The sequence below is a fragment of the Idiotropiscis lumnitzeri genome, unplaced genomic scaffold, assembly GCF_059441095.1.
Source record: "Idiotropiscis lumnitzeri isolate Australia: NSW breed Sydney's pygmy pipehorse unplaced genomic scaffold, RoL_Ilum_1.0 HiC_scaffold_46, whole genome shotgun sequence".
Lineage (NCBI taxonomy): Eukaryota > Metazoa > Chordata > Actinopteri > Syngnathiformes > Syngnathidae > Idiotropiscis > Idiotropiscis lumnitzeri.
In genome coordinates, this window is record NW_028283584.1 from 739633 (window position 1) to 757090 (window position 17458).

Below are 17458 nucleotides of genomic sequence, written 5' to 3' on the forward strand. Positions count from 1 at the left end.
CACCCTTTCTCTTCTTTGTTCTCACACACACACATAGTCAGACTCAGACATATACACGGGCCCACAAAACAACACACACAGTTCTCAACATTGAACAGCTACAAACGAGAAGCTAATCAATATTTTTCAATTTCAACTAACCTACATTTTTCCTTTATTTCAAATTCGGAAAGTTGACAGTTAACTTCCTTCATCAATTCTGCCGCCATTTCTGATAGTCTTAATTGTTATGGTGTCTAGTTATGGTTCCTCAGTGTTGAGAAAAATTCAAATTGCCTGACTTTGGGTTGAATACCAAGCTTCTACTCCCAATTTGGAGCGGGTATTCCTGGGTGTTTTTACTCACAACCCTCGGTCAGTTTTAGATTTCTCAAACGTTGGACATTCATACAATACACATACACACTCACAGATTGATCAGTTCTGTGTCTGTGAAAATAGATAAACTATTTTCGTCTTCTATAAATAACAAACGTTGTACTATCACTTCCAAATATAGTAATAATTACATCTGTACTCTACCAGAAATAAGGACCCCTAAATCTGTCTTCCAGAAAAAACAACAGTTAATTCTGTACTATCCGAGCAGATATAATCAACTACACTTGTACTCTCTACCAGACAAGGAATGCCTTAATCTGCCTTCCAGAATAAACAACAGTTAATTCTGTACTGTCCGAGTCTTCCAACAAGTCTTCCAAAATAGCAAAGTTAAATCTGTATTTCTTCCAGAAAATAGCTAAGCTAAGATGTACTATCTCTTCGGGTAAAGGAACTCCCTGAAACCCTACTATCCTTCAAAAACCCCAAAAAGTTTTTTACTATCTGTTGTATACAACCACTGACCTGTGACAATCTCTCCGCTGGTCGAGACACTCGCGGTTCATGGATGAAGTCTGTGTTCTCTCCGGTGGAGGATGGCCGAGGACCGGGCTCCTGGAAGAGAGGACTTTTCACGATGGCGCCGTTTTCAGTCGTCGTCAATCGTCCACCGCAGATCACACGTTTTCATCCGGCATTCGAAGGACCAAGTAATGTTAAGGATGTTTCTATCAAAACAAGCCTGAACAAATGAATCAACCAGCCAAGATTGTCTGTCATTTCCGCGCTGGGCAGCCCTCGAACTCCGAGGCGAAGCCAGCGTGTTCGACTGCACACATGGTTTTTATTTGCATCAGCATAAGCAATTTGAATATGCAATACATACAGAATGGAAAACTTGACATTTGACTCCATCCCACTTGCCCACCCTCTTCCTGCCTATTCTAACGGTTTCAGCTTACAAGACACCTTTTGTTCATACTTCTGCTTATTCTAACAGCAAAAGGGAGCATGTTCACTCTGAACTTCATTTGACCTGTGTAGTGTATTTTCACAAGGCTTAACATGTTGAACTTATTTTATGGCCATGACGATATTGTTGCTTTAGAAATACCAAGCCTTGTGTTGGACCTCCCTAAATGCATAAGTTACAGCCTTAAGAGGCCTCGGGCCCCAACATTATCTACGAAGGGTTAAAGGGGTCATCAACACCCCAAGGGAGGTGTTTACAGAAAAGGGTTCTGGCGTTGGGGAGTCACATTCGCGATGAGGCCGTACCTGGCACCCGTAGCTGTCGAAAGTTTAATTAGAGGCCAGAAAGATACGAATGCATGTGCAACAAAGGGGGCCTGTAAGATTAGTTATAGTTTGAAACTTGCTAAGATGACAAACTAAACAACAAAACTAACAGATGAACATACAAACTTAAATTTCTTTAACACTTCCCCGGGCACGGGCGGTGCCAAGCGACCCCTAAGTTTAACCAAATGGAAGCTCCGGAGGAGGAGGGCATGCTCGCGTCACAGTAAGCCGAAGAGGAGCACCTTCCCCGGGCACGGGCGGTTCCAAGCGGCCCCTAAGTTTAACCGAATGGAAGCTCCGGAGGAGGAGGGCATGCTCGCGTCACAGTAAGCCGAAGAGGAGCACCTTCCCCGGGCACGGGCGGTTCCAAGCGGCCCCTACGTTTAACTGAATGGAAGCTCCGGAGGAGGAGGGCATGCTCGCGTCACAGTAAGCCGAAGAGGAGCACCTTCCCCGGGCACGGGCGGTGCCAAGCGGCCCCTAAGTTTAACCGAATGGAAGTTCCGGGGGAGGAGGTCGGGCGTGTGTCACAGTTAAGCCGAATTGGAGCACCTCTTCCGCCCGGGCACGAGCGGAGCGCGAGGCTGTCCGTTATGAAAGAATAAATAAATACAGAATGCCACCTTTTTTTCACAGGGCACACCGGACGGCGTACCATCAGGTTAAAGTCGGAGTAATTAAATAAATACAAAAAGAATGGCTGGGGAATAAAAAAATAATACGTTTTAATAATAATTTGGTTTTTTTGTTATAACATGAATTTCACTCTCTCTCTCTCTCTCTCTCCCCGTATATATATATATATATATATAAATATAAATATTTATATATTTATTAAATATATTGTATATTTTTTTAAGCATTTTTGAAGGTGCGCCGCTACTTCGCGGATTTTCAGTTTTTGCGGGTGGTCTCGGTCCCCATTAACCGCGATAACCGAGGGTTCACTGTACTCCATAAAATTTACAAAAAGCGAGGTGAAACACTCAACCAGGGCTGCTTTTTTGAACATTTCTCGAGGGCCATGGCGAGCCATTTCAAAAAAGCTGCACAACTAACGTATAAAATATTGATAAATTTGCTCTGCCTGATGTGTGTGTCAAGTTTCACGAGTTGTCGTTCATATTTAGAACCTCATAATCAGCGTTGTTTTATTGCCGAACCGTGCAATGCCACTCCCACAACTTTTCACGAAAAAGGATGAATTTCGTATTGTGACATCCTCATGGCCGAAACAGTCCTCCGAGCATATATGAGGGCGACCTTGTTGAGTTGCACGGAGAAAAACATCCAAGAAAATAACTTGTATTAGCTTTTACCAGTTGGTGGCGCTACTACTACGATGAAAAATAAGTTGGTAGATGTCTTCAGGGCTGAAGTATCCTCAAATGTGTACAACTTCGAGAAGATAGGATCATCTGAGTCATGTTGCCGGAGCTTTTGTTGCCACAAAGTACAATCGGACTTTTCAGCACCGTAATAGCCACGCCTTTTGCCATAACGTCACAAATTCGGCAGAGAGTAAGATCATTGTCTTGAGTCTTTTCTGACTAATTTTCAGTCGGATTCGTCAAAAGGGCACCGTGCAGTACGTGAAAATTAAAATAAAAACAAATTTTTGATTCCACTTGGCGGCGCTGTGTGTATAACAAAATAATAACATTAAGATGTCTTCAGGTCGGGACATTTTATTTACAGGTGAAGGTTTGGATTTTTAGGAGCATGTGCAGGGGAGTTATTAAGCATTCATTTATTTGTATTAGGTTCATTTTGTCTTCTTATTATTGATATTTGACTGATTCATTAAAAGCAGACAATTATGTTTTAGGTAAATTTTTTACCTGACATGTTTCGGCGAGTCTTTCGCCTTCTTCAGAGTGTCGCATGATGGTGTCTTGAGACCCGTCTTTATCAGCTGATGTTCCATGAGGGTGTGACTTACCTGTCAAAAAAATTAAAAATCAGAGCAGTAAAAGAATAAGCACAACATGAACATTACAAATCAGCAATCACTGACCACTGCAAAAGGGAAAACCACATCATGGACCGGGAGAAGGGCAGGGTCATCCGCACCGAAGAGAACAAACAACAGCGCTGGATCAGAGAGGCCATTGAGATCTGCAAGCGAGGCATAAAAACCATGAACAGAGACAAGGGAGCCTTTATCCTCTCGACCACCTGGAGCAGCATCTTGGCGGAGTGAACGGACAGCGGGGGGTGTGACTTGCCTTCATTCTTGTGACAGGTAAGTCACGCCCTCATTGAACATCAGCTGATAAAGACGGGTCACAATACACCATCATGTGACACTCTGAAGAAGGCGAAAGACTTTCGTATTGTGACATCCTCAAGGCCTAAACACTCATCCGAGCAAATATAAGGTAGATTTTGTGAACCTGCCCGGAGAAAAACATCAACGAAAATAATTTGTATTTGTTTTAACCAGTTGGTGGCGCTACCACTGCGATCAAAAATAAGTTGGCAGCCGTCTTCAGGGCCTGAATATCCTCAAATGTGAAAAATTTCGAGAAGATGGATCATCTGAATCATTTTGCAGGAACTTTTGTTGCCACGGAGAATAATCAGACTCTGCGGCACCGCAATAGCCACGCCCTTCGAAGGAAAGTCACAAAAATAGGGATAGCGTAAGATCAATGTCTTGAGTCTTTTCTAGCCAATTTTCAATCGGATTCGTTAAAAGGGCACCGTGCAGTACGTCAAAATGTAAAAAATGATATTGATTGGCGCAAGGTGTATAACAGAATATAAACATATAGATGTCTTCAGGTACCGACTCTTTATGTACATGTGAAGTTTTGGATTTTTAGCAGCATGTGCATGAGAGTTATTAAGCATTTTGTCCATTGCGGCGAAGGAAATCTTAAGTGAAAACTTTGAAGCCCCGCCCCCGTCATATAGTATTTCGGAAACAAAAGATTTTAGCCCCAGTGTTTGTCCCAGGTCTTAAGATGCTACAGACAGAATTTTAAGGCAATCAGATGAAGCCTTTAGGATCAGGGTGCAAAAGAATGACCCCTGTAAACATGCAAAAAAGGGCAAAAGTCGGACTTTCAAAAATTCATAACTCACTTCCTGTTCATATTAGACGTTAAAATATCAAATTTTTCGCCATGCCCGATGAGACTGCCAAGTTTGGTGAGTTTTTGTGCATGTTTCGGGGGTCAAAAATGCGATCGAACAATCGGAAAAATAATAATAATAATAATTTCAACAAAAACAATAGCGACTTCGCAGCGGTCGCTGCTCAGGCCCTAATAATAATAATAATAATAATAATAAAAGTAATAATATTTTCTACAAAAACATTAGGGACTTCGCAGCCGTCGCAGCTCGGGCCCTAATAACAATTTCTAGAAAAACGATAGGGACCTCGCAGCGGTCACTGCTCGGGCCCTAATAATAATAATAATAATAATTTCCACAAAAACAATGGGGACCTCGTAGCGGTTGCTGCTCGTGCCCTAATAATAATTTCTACATAAACAATAGGGACCTCGCCGCGGTCGCTGCTCGGGCCCCAATAATAATTTCTACACAAAGTCCATTGTGGTGACCCGCCCCTTTTAAGTAAATTCAAAATGGCCGACTTCCTGTAAAACCTAGCTCATTGCTCCAAGAGACTTTTTTGTAGGTCTTGGTCTTATACATACAGTGAACCCTCGCTACTTCGCGGTTCACCTTTCGCGGGTTCAGTTCTTCGCGGGTCTAAAAAATATTCGGGGGCATTGTAGTTTCGCCGAGCGGCACGACGGGCGCTGGAGCGGTTAGACGGCCGGCGTGCGCCGAAGAAGAGCGTGGGCGAAGAGGAGAGTGGATGAAGAAGAGCACGTTCCTCCGGACACGATCGGTGGCGACGTTTCGCGCGGTTCGGACCGTACCAGGGCTCCGGCCGGCGTGCGTGGCAGTTAAGCCGTAGAGGAGCACCGTCCCCGGGCACGGGCGGTGCCAAGCGGCCCCTAAGTTTAACCGAATGGAAGCTCTGGAGGAGGAGGGCATGCTCGCGTCACAGTAAGCCGAAGAGGAGCACCTTCGCCGGGCACGGGCGGTTCCAAGCGGCCCCTAAGTTTAACCGAATGGAAGCTCCGGAGGAGGCGGGCATGCTCGCGTCACAGTAAGCCGAAGAGGAGCACCTTCCCCGGGCACGGGCGGTGCCAAGCGGCCCCTAAGTTTAACCGAATGGAAGCTCCGGGGGAGGAGGGCGGGCGTGTGTCACAGTTAAGCCGAATTGGAACACCTCTTCCGCCCGGGCACGAACGGAGCGCGAAGCTGTCAGTTATGAATGAATAAATGAATAAATAAATAAATAAATAAAGAATGCCACCTTTCATTTCACAGGGAACACCGGACGGCGTACCAGCAGGTAAAAGTCGGAGTAATTAAATAAATACAAAAAGAATGGCTGGGGAATAAAAAAATAATACGTTTTAATAATAATTTGTTTTTTTTGTTATAACATGAATTTCACTCTCTCTCTCTCTCTCTCTCCCCGTATATATATATACATATATATATATATATATATACATATATATATATATATATATACATATATATATATATATATATATATACATATATATATATATATATATATATATATATTTATTATATATATATTGTATTTTCTTTTAAGCATTTTTGAAGGTGCGCCGCTACTTCGCGGATTTTCAGTTTCCGCGGGTGGTCTCGGTCCCCATTAACCGCGATAACCGAGGGTTCACTGTACTCCATAAAATTTACAAAAAGCGAGGTGAAACACTCAACCAGGGCTGCTTTTTTGAACATTTCTCGAGGGCCATGGCGAGCCATTTCAAAAAAGCTGCACAACTAACGTATAAAATATTGATAAATTTGCTCTGCCTGATGTGTGTGTCAAGTTTCACGAGTTGTCGTTCATATTTAGAACCTCATAATCAGCGTTGTTTTATTGCCAAAAAGTGCAATGCCACTCCCACAACTTTTCACGAAAAAGGATGAATTTCGTATTGTGACATCCTCATGGCCGAAACAGTCCTCCGAGCATATATGAGGGCGACCTTGTTGAGTTGCACGGAGAAAAACATCCAAGAAAATAACTTGTATTAGCTTTTACCAGTTGGTGGCGCTACTACTACGATGAAAAATAAGTTGGTAGATGTCTTCAGGGCTGAAGTATCCTCAAATGTGTACAACTTCGAGAAGATAGGATCATCTGAGTCATGTTGCCGGAGCTTTTGTTGCCACAAAGTACAATCGGACTTTTCAGCACCGTAATTGCCACGCCTTTTGCCAAAACGTCACAAAACTCGGCAGAGAGTAAGATCATTGTCTTGAGTCTTTTCTGACTAATTTTCAGTCGGATTCGTCAAAAGGGCACCGTGCAGTACGTGAAAATTAAAATAAAAACAAATTTTTGATTCCACTTGGCGGCGCTGTGTGTATAACAAAATAATAACATTAAGATGTCTTCAGGTCGGGACATTTTATTTACAGGTGAATGTTTGGATTTTTAGGAACATGTGCAGGGGAGTTATTAAGCATTCATTTATTTGTATTAGGTTCATTTTGTCTTCTTATTATTGATATTTGACAGATTCATTAAAAGCAGACAATTATGTTTTCGGTAAAATTTTTTACCTGACATGTTTCGGCGAGTCTTTCGCCTTCTTCAGAGTGTCGCATGATGGTGTCTTGAGACCCGTCTTTATCAGCTGATGTTCCATGAGGGTGTGACTTACCTGTCAAAAAAATGAAAAATCGGAGCAGTAAAAGAACAAGCACAACATGAACATTACAAATCAGCAATCACTGACCACTGCAAAAGGGAAAACCACATCATGGACCGGGAGAAGGGCAGGGTCATCGGCACCGAAGAGAACAAACAACAGCGCTGGATCAGAGAGGCCATTGAGATCTGCAAGCGAGGCATAAAAACCATGAACAGAGACAAGGGAGCCTTCATCCTCTCTACCACCTGGAGCAGCATCTTGGCGGAGTTAACGGACAGCGGGGGGCGTGACTTGCCTTCATTCTTGTGACAGGTAAGTCACGCCCTCATGGAACATCAGCTGATAAAGACGGGCCACAAGACACCCTCATGTGACACTCTGAAGAAGGCGAAAGACTTTCGTATTGTGACATCCTCAAGGCCTAAACACTCATCCGAGCAAATATAAGGTAGATTTTGTTAACCTGCCCGGAGAAAAACATCAACGAAAATAATTTGTATTTGTTTTAACCAGTTGGTGGCGCTACCACTGCGATCAAAAATAAGTTGGCAGCCGTCTTCAGGGCCTGAATATCCTCAAATGTGAAAAATTTCGAGAAGATGGATCATCTGAATCATTTTGCAGGAACTTTTGTTGCCACGGAGAATAATCAGACTCTGCGGCACCGTAATAGCCACGCCCTTCGAAGGAAAGTCACAAAAATAGGGATAGAGTAAGATCAATGTCTTGAGTCTTTTCTAGCCAATTTTCAATCGGATTCGTTAAAAGGGCACCGTGCAGTACGTCAAAATGTAAAAAATGATATTGATTGGCGCAAGGTGTATAACTGAATATAAACATATAGATGTCTTCAGGTACCGACTCTTTATGTACATGTGAAGTTTTGGATTTTTAGCAGCATGTGCAAGAGAGTTATTAAGCATTTTGTCCATTGCGGCGAAGGAAATCTTAAGTGAAAACTTCGAAGTCCCGCCCCCGTCATATAGTATTTCGGAAACAAAAAATTTTAGCCCCAGTGTTTGTCCCAGGTCTTAAGATGCTACAGACAGAATTTTAAGGCAATCAGATGAAGCCTTTAGGATCAGGGTGCAAAAGAATGACCCCTGTAAACATGCAAAAAAGGGCAAAAGTCGGACTTTCAAAAATTCATAACTCACTTCCTGTTCATATTAGACGTTAAAATATCAAATTTTTCGCCATGCCCGATGAGACTGCCAAGTTTGGTGAATTTTTGTGCATGTTTCGGGGGTCAAAAATGCAATCGAACAATCGGAAAAATAATAATAATAATAATTTCTACAAAAACAATAGGGACTTCGCAGCGGTCGCTGCTCAGGCCCTAATAATAATAATAATAATAATAATAATAAAAGTAATAATATTTTCTACAAAAACAGTAGGGACCTCGCAGCCGTCGCAGCTTGGGCCCTAATAACAATTTCTAGAAAAACAATAGGGACCTCGCAGCGGTCACTGCTCGGGCCCTAATAATAATAATAATAAAAATAATAATAATTTCCACAAAAACAATGGGGACCTCGTAGCGGTCGCTGCTCGGGCCCTAATAATAATTTCTACATAAACAATAGGGACCTCGCCGCGGTCGCTGCTCGGGCCCCAATAATAATTTCTACACAAAGTCCATTGTGGTGACCCGCCCCTTTTAAGTAAATTCAAAATGGCCGACTTCCTGTAAAACCTAGCTCATTGCTCCAAGAGACTTTTTTGTAGGTCTTGGTCTTATACATACAGTGAACCCTCGCTACTTCGCGGTTCACCTTTCGCGGGTTCAGTGCTTCGCGGGTATAAAAAAATATTCGGGGGCATTGTAGTTTCGCCGAGCGGCACGACGGGCGCTGGAGCGGTTAGACGGCCGGCGTGCGCCGAAGAAGAGCGTGGGCGAAGAGGAGAGTGGACGAAGAAGAGCACGTTCCCCCGGACACGATCGGTGGCGACGTTTCGCGCGGTTCGGACCGTACCAGAGCTCCGGCCGGCGTGCGTGGCAGTTAAGCCGTAGAGGAGCACCTTCCCCGGGCACGGGCGGTGCCAAGCGGCCCCTAAGTTTAACCGAATGGAAGCTCCGGAGGAGGAGGGCATGCTCGCGTCACAGTAAGCCAAAGAGGAGCACCTTCCCCGGGCACGGGCGGTTCCAAGCGGCCCCTAAGTTTAACCGAATGGAAGCTCCGGAGGAGGCGGGCATGCTCGCGTCACAGTAAGCCGAAGAGGAGCACCTTCCCCGGGCACGGGCGGTGCCAAGCGGCCCCTAAGTTTAACCGAATGGAAGCTCCGGGGCAGGAGGGCGGGCGTGTGTCACAGTAAAGCCGAATTGGAACACCTCTTCCGCCCGGGCACGAACGGAGCGCGAAGCTGTCAGTTATGAATGAATAAATGAATAAATAAATAAATAAATAAAGAATGCCACCTTTCATTTCACAGGGCACACCGGACGGCGTACCAGCAGGTAAAAGTCGGAGTAATTAAATAAATACAAAAAGAATGGCTGGGGAATAAAAAAATAATACGTTTTAATAATAATTTGTTTTTTTTGTTATAACATGAATTTCACTCTCTCTCTCCCCGTATATATATATATATATATATATATATATATTTATTATATATATTGTATATTTTTTTAAGCATTTTTGAAGGTGCGCCGCTACTTCGCGGATTTTCAGTTTTCGCGGGTGGTCTCTGTCCCCATTAACCGCGATAACCGAGGATTCACTGTACTCCATAAAATTTACAAAAAGCGAGGTGAAACACTCAACCAGGGCTGCTTTTTTTAACATTTCTCGAGGGCCATGGCGAGCCATTTCAAAAAAGCTGCACAACTAACGTATAAAATATTGATAAATTTGCTCGGCCTGATGTGTGTGTAAAGTTTCACGAGTTGTCGTTCATATTTAGAACCTCATAATCAGCGTTGTTTTATTGCCGAACAGTGCAATGCCACTCCCACAACTTTACAAGAAAAAGGACGAATTTCGTATTGTGACATCCTCATGGCCGAAACAGTCATCCGAGCATATATGAGGGCGACCTTGTTGAGTTGCACGGAGAAAAACATCCAAGAAAATAACTTGTATTAGCTTTTACCAGTTGGTGGCGCTACTACTACGATGAAAAATAAGTTGGTAGATGTCTTCAGGGCTGAAGTATCCTCAAATGTGTACAACTTCGAGAAGATAGGATCATCTGAGTCATGTTGCCGGAGCTTTTGTTGCCACAGAGTACAATCGGATTTTTCAGCACCGTAATAGCCACGCCTTTTGCCAAAACGTCACAAAATTCGGCAGAGAGTAAGATCATTGTCTTGAGTCTTTTCTGACTAATTTTCAGTCGGATTCGTCAAAAGGGCACCGTGCAGTACGTGAAAATTAAAATAAAAACACATTTTTGATTCCACTTGGCGGCGCTGTGTGTATAACAAAATAATAACATTAAGATGTCTTCAGGTCGGGACGTTTTATTTACAGGTGAAGGTTTGGATTTTTAGGAGCATGTGCAGGGGCGTTATTAAGCATTCATTTATTTGTATTAGGTTCATTTTGTCTTCTTATTATTGATATTTGACTGATTCATTAAAAGCAGACAATTATGTTTTAGGTTAATTTTTTACCTGACATGTTTCGGCGAGTCTTTCGCCTTCTTCAGAGTGTCGCATGATGGTGTCTTGAGACCCGTCTTTATCAGCTGATGTTCCATGAGGGTGTGACTTACCTGTCAAAAAAATGAAAAATCAGAGCAGTAAAAGAACAAGCACAACATGAACATTACAAATCAGCAATCACTAACCACTGCAAAAGGGAAAACCACATCATGGACCGGGAGAAGGGCAGGGTAATCCGCACCGAAGAGAACAAACAACAGCGCTGGATCAGAGAGGCCATTGAGATCTGCAAGCGAGGCATAAAAACCATGAACAGAGACAAGGGAGCCTTCATCCTCTCTACCACCTGGAGCAGCATCTTGGCGGAGTGAACGGACAGCGGGGGGCGTGACTTGCCTTCATTCTTGTGACAGGTAAGTCACGCCCTCATGGAACATCAGCTGATAAAGACGGGCCACAAGACACCATCATGTGACACTCTGAAGAAGGCGAAAGACTTTCGTATTGTGACATCCTCAAGTCCTAAACACTCATCCGAGCAAATATAAGGTAGATTTTGTTAACCTGCCCGGAGAAAAACATCAACGAAAATAATTTGTATTTGTTTTAACCAGTTGGTGGCGCTACCACTGCGATCAAAAATAAGTTGGCAGCCGTCTTCAGGGCCTGAATATCCTCAAATGTGAAAAAGTTCAAGAAGATGGATCATCTGAATCATTTTGCAGGAACTTTTGTTGCCACGGAGAATAATCAGACTCTGCGGCACCGTAATAGCCACGCCCTTCGAAGGAAAGTCACAAAAATAGGGATAGAGTAAGATCAATGTCTTGAGTCTTTTCTAGCCAATTTTCAATCGGATTCGTTAAAAGGGCACCGTGCAGTACGTCAAAATGTAAAAAATGATATTGATTGGCGCAAGGTGTATAACTGAATATAAACATATAGATGTTTTCAGGTACCGACTCTTTATGTACATGTGAAGTTTTGGATTTTTAGCAGCATGTGCAGAGAGTTATTAAGCATTTTGTCCATTGCGGCGAAGGAAATCTTAAGTGAAAACTTCGAAGCCCCGCCCCCGTCATATAGTATTTCGGAAACAAAAAATTTTAGCCCCAGTGTTGGTCCCAGGTCTTAAGATGCTACAGACAGAATTTTAAGGCAATCAGATGAAGCCTTTAGGATCAGGGTGCAAAAGAATGACCCCTGTAAACATGCAAAAAAGGGCAAAAGTCGGACTTTCAAAAATTCATAACTCACTTCCTATTCATATTAGACATTAAAATATCACATTTTTCGCCATGCCCGATGAGACTGCCAAGTTTGGTGAATTTTTGTGCATGTTTCGGGGGTCAAAAATGCAATCGAACAATCGGAAAAATAATAATAATAATAATTTCTACAAAAACAATAGGGACTTCGCAGCGGTCGCTGCTCAGGCCCTAATAATAATAATAATAATAAGAGAAGATAAGATAAGATGTCCTTTATTAGTCCCACAATGGGGGCCAAGGCGAGCAGTGGCGACGGGTCGTCGGATGCTGCCGCGGCCAGAGCGGGGCGCGGTGGTGGGTCCTCGTGCGTCGCCGAGACTGAGGCGTGACGCGGCGGCGGACCGTCGTCCATCGCGGGCACCGGAACCGGGAGCGGCGGCTGGTCGTCGACCCCTGCCGAGACAAGAATGTGGAGCGGCGGTGAGTCGCCGTCCACCGCCGAGGCAGAAACCAGGAGCGGCCGTGGGTCGTCGAGCGCTGCCGGAGCCAAGGCGAGCAGTGGCGACGGGTCGTCGGATGCTGCCGAGGCCAGAGCGGGGTGCGATGGTGGGTCGTCGTGCGTCGCCGAGGCTGAGGCGTGACTCGGCGGCGGACCGTCGTCCATCGCAGGCACCGGGACCGGGAGCGGCGGCGCTTCATCAGGCGCCGCTGGGACCGATACGGCAGGCGACTGCTCGTCGTCCACCACGGGTGCAGGGACCGGGAGTGACGGCTGCGGGCCGTGTTCTGCCAAAACGTGAGCTTGGAGCGGAGGCAAGGCGTGCCCCACCGGAACATGGGCTTGGGACGGACGCACAACGTGCTCCGCCGGAACGTGAGCTTGGGACGGACGCGCAGCGTGCTCCTCCTGAACGTGAACCTGGGTCGGAAGCAGGGTGTGCTTCCCCTGAACGTGGACTTGGGACGGACGCACAACGTGCTCCGCCTGAACGTGAGCTTGGGACGGACGCACAGCGTGCTCCGCCTGAACGTGAGCTTGGGACGGACGCACAGCGTGCTCCGCCTGAACGTGAACTAGGGACGGACGCCGGACGGGCTCCGCGTGAACGTGAACTTGGGTCGGGGGCAGGATGTGCTCCGCCTGAACGTGAACTTGGTTCGGGCGCACAGCGTGCTCCGCTGGATCGGGAGCTGGGATCGCCATTGGGGCCCCGGGACGGGGCTCGGCCGCTGACGGGGAGCCGGGACACGGCTCAGCAGCTGGCGGGGAGCCGGGACTGGGCTCAGCAGCTGGCGGGGAGCCGGGACTGGGCTCAGCAGCTGGCGGGGAGCCGGGACTGGGCTCAGCAGCTGGCGGGGAGCCGGGACTGGGCTCAGCAGCTGGCGGGGAGCCGGGACTGGGCTCAGCAGCTGGCGGGAAGCCGGGACTGGGCTCAGCAGCTGGCGGGGAGCCGGGACTGGGCTCAGCAGCTGGCGGGGAGCCGGGACAGGGCTCAGCAGCTGGCGGGGAGCCGGGACAGGGCTCAGCAGCTGGCGGGGAGCCGGGACAGGGCTCAGCAGCTGGCGGGGAGCCGGGACAGGGCTCAGCAGCTGGCGGGGAGCCGGAACGGGGCTCGGCCGCCTTCGAGGAGTCGGCACGGGACTCTGGAGGCTGCGGCTCGCATGGAGGTGGCGGGGTCCGTGCAGCGGGAGCTGCATTGGTCACTGCTGCAGGCGTGGAGGCGACAGCGGGCCGGGTGCAGCAGTCGATCCGGGCACAGCCGAACCGGGAACCCTGATCCCTGTCAGCCTGCCGCCATAGGGAATCAGGAAAACGGGAGACCTGAGGGACCGTGACTGCGGGGGCTGGTGAACGCGAGCTAGGAGAAGCCAGGGGAGCGTGATCCGGTGCTGAAACTGATGGTGAACGATGTGCGCGACGTGACCGTGACTTCCGGGATTTGGGACGTGAAGCGCGCGAGGGGGAGTGGGAGGTGGTCGCGAAAAACTCAAATGGCTCGGGGGGAGGAGGGTGACGGATCAAAAATAACTCCGCGTTGCGCTGAGCGACTAAGAGAGTGGCAATATATTCAAAATCATAGTCGTGATCTGGATCGGAAAAAATGTGAGGGGCAAGGTGCTCAAAATCAAACTCGTGACCGGACTTACTCGAACCGTGAGGGGGTGAAAGGGCTTGGTGCTCAAAATCGTCCTCGTAATCCGAATCTATGATCAGGTGAGGGGGTATGACAGGCTGGTAATCGGTGCTGTAATCGGGGGGCAAAAGGGGAGAAACAGACGTCGAGCGGAAAATGGAACCTACTTGAAGGACACGGGGTTGGTCGGCAGGCTGAGGGGGGTTGTCCGTCCGGCGGCATCCATGACGCCGCCGTGAGCCTCTCGCTGGGTCCTTCTTTGGTCGGGTCATTCTGTCAGGACTCGCCGGTCGGCGAGGAGGAGGTGGACCCAAAAGGCGAGGAGGCAGAGAGGTCAGAAACGTGAAGGGAATTTATTAACTGAAACAACCAGGGCAAACAATGTGGCAGGGTGAAAAATAACAAAAGACAAACTTAACGTGACCAGACTGGGAGGCAGGGCGAGGAACAACACTGAAAGACGGGAACGAAGAGGGGAACCAGAGCATGAACATGAACAAGGAGCAGAACGTGAACAAAGGTGGTCGTGGCTGTCCGTGATTTTCGGCAATGACCCGACACTGGGTTGAGAGCATGGAAGGCTTAAGTAGTCCGGTAATCAGGGGAGCAGATGGGGAGCAGGTGTGTGATCGTTGATGAGGAGCAGGTGCGTGGCTGGTGAGGGCGAGGTGCTGAGGGGAAACGCCCCTGCTCAGCTGATCAAAACAGACAGGAAAAGGCACATGGCAGGAAGGAGGGGAGAAAATAACAACAAAAACAATAACAAAAACCGCATGCATATGAAAACAATAACAAAAGGCTGTCATGCCCGACGCGGATCATGACAAGCACAACATGAACATTACAAATCAGCAATCACTGACCACTGCAAAAGGGAAAACCACATCATGGACCGGGAGAAGGGCAGGGTCATCCGCACCGAAGAGAACGAACAACAGCGCTGGATCAGAGAGGCCATTGAGATCTGCAAGCGAGGCATAAAAACCATGAACAGAGACAAGGGAGCCTTCATCCTCTCTACCACCTGGAGCAGCATCTTGGCGGAGTGAACGGACAGCGGGGGGCGTGACTTGCCTTCATTCTTGTGACAGGTAAGTCACGCCCTCATGGAACATCAGCTGATAAAGACGGGTCACAAGACACCATCATGTGACACTCTGAAGAAGGCGAAAGACTTTCGTATTGTGACATCCTCAAGGCCTAAACACTCATCCGAGCAAATATAAGGTAGATTTTGTTAACCTGCCCGGAGAAAAAAATCAACGAAAATAATTTGTATTTGTTTTAACCAGTTGGTGGCGCTACCACTGCGATCAAAAATAAGTTGGCAGCCGTCTTCAGGGCCTGAATATCCTCAAATGTGAAAAATTTCGAGAAGATGGATCATCTGAATCATTTTGCAGGAACTTTTGTTGCCACGGAGAATAATCAGACTCTGCGGCACCGTAATAGCCACGCCCTTCGAAGGAAAGTCACAAAAATAGGGATAGAGTAAGATCAATGTCTTGAGTCTTTTCTAGCCAATTTTCAATCGGATTCGTTAAAAGGGCACCGTGCAGTACGTCAAAATGTAAAAAATGATATTGATTGGCGCAAGGTGTATAACAGAATATAAACATATAGATGTCTTCAGGTACCGACTCTTTATGTACATGTGAAGTTTTGGATTTTTAGCAGCATGTGCAGGAGAGTTATTAAGCATTTTGTCCATTGCGGCGAAGGAAATCTTAAGTGAAAACTTTGAAGCCCCGCCCCCGTCATATAGTATTTCGGAAACAAAAGATTTTAGCCCCAATTTTAGCCCCAGTGTTTGTCCCAGGTCTTAAGATGCTACAGACAGAATTTTAAGGCAATCAGATGAAGCCTTTAGGATCAGGGTGCAAAAGAATGACCCCTGTAAACATGCAAAAAAGGGCAAAAGTCGGACTTTCAAAAATTCATAACTCACTTCCTGTTCATATTAGACGTTTAAAATATCAAATTTCTCGCCATGCCCGATGAGACTGCCAAGTTTGGTGAATTTTTGTGCATGTTTCGGGGGTCAAAAATGCAATCGAACAATCGGAAAAATAATAATAATAATAATTTCTACAAAAACAACAGGGACTTCGCAGCGGTCGCTGCTCAGGCCCTAATAATAATAATAATAATAATAATAAAAGTAATAATATTTTCTACAAAAACAATAGGGACCTCGCAGCCGTCGCAGCTCGGGCCCTAATAACAATTTCTAGAAAAACAATAGGGACCTCGCAGCGGTCACTGCTCGGGCCCTAATAATAATAATAATAATAATTTCCACAAAAACAATGGGGACCTCGTAGCGGTCGCTGCTCGGGCCCTAATAATAATTTCTACATAAACAATAGGGACCTCTCAGCGGTCGCTGCTCGGGCCCCAATAATAATTTCTACACAAAGTCCATTGTGGTGACCCGCCCCCTTTTAAGTAAATTCAAAATGGCCGACTTCCTGTAAAACCTAGCTCATTGCTCCAAGAGACTTTTTTGTAGGTCTTGGTCTTATACATAGAGTGAACCCTCGCTACTTGGCGGTTCACCTTTCGCGGGTTCAGTGCTTCGCGGGTCTAAAAAATATTCGGGGGCATTGTAGTTTCGCCGAGCGGTACGACGGGGCGCTGGAGCGGTTAGACGGCCGGTGTGCGCCGAAGAAGACCGTGGGCGAAGAGGAGAGTGGACGAAGAAGAGCACGTTCCCCCGGACACGATCGGTGGCGACGTTTCGCGCGGTTCGGACAGTACCAGAGCTCCGGCCGGCGTGCGTGGCAGTTAAGCCGTAGAGGAGAACCTTCCCCGGGCACGGGCGGTGCCAAGCGGCCCCTAAGTTTAACCGAATGGAAGCTCCGGAGGAGGAGGGCATGCTCGCGTCACAGTAAGCCGAAGAGGAGCACCTTCCCCGGGCACGGGCGGTTCCAAGCGGCCCCTAAGTTTAACCGAATGGAAGCTCCGGAGGAGGAGGGCATGCTCGCGTCACAGTAAGCCGAAGAGGAGCACCTTCCCCGGGCACGGGCGGTGCCAAGCGGCCCCTAAGTTTAACCGAATGGAAGCTCCGGGGGAGGAGGGCGGGTGTGTGTCACAGTTAAGCCGAATTGGAGCACCTCTTCCGCCCGGGCACGAGCGGAGCGCGAA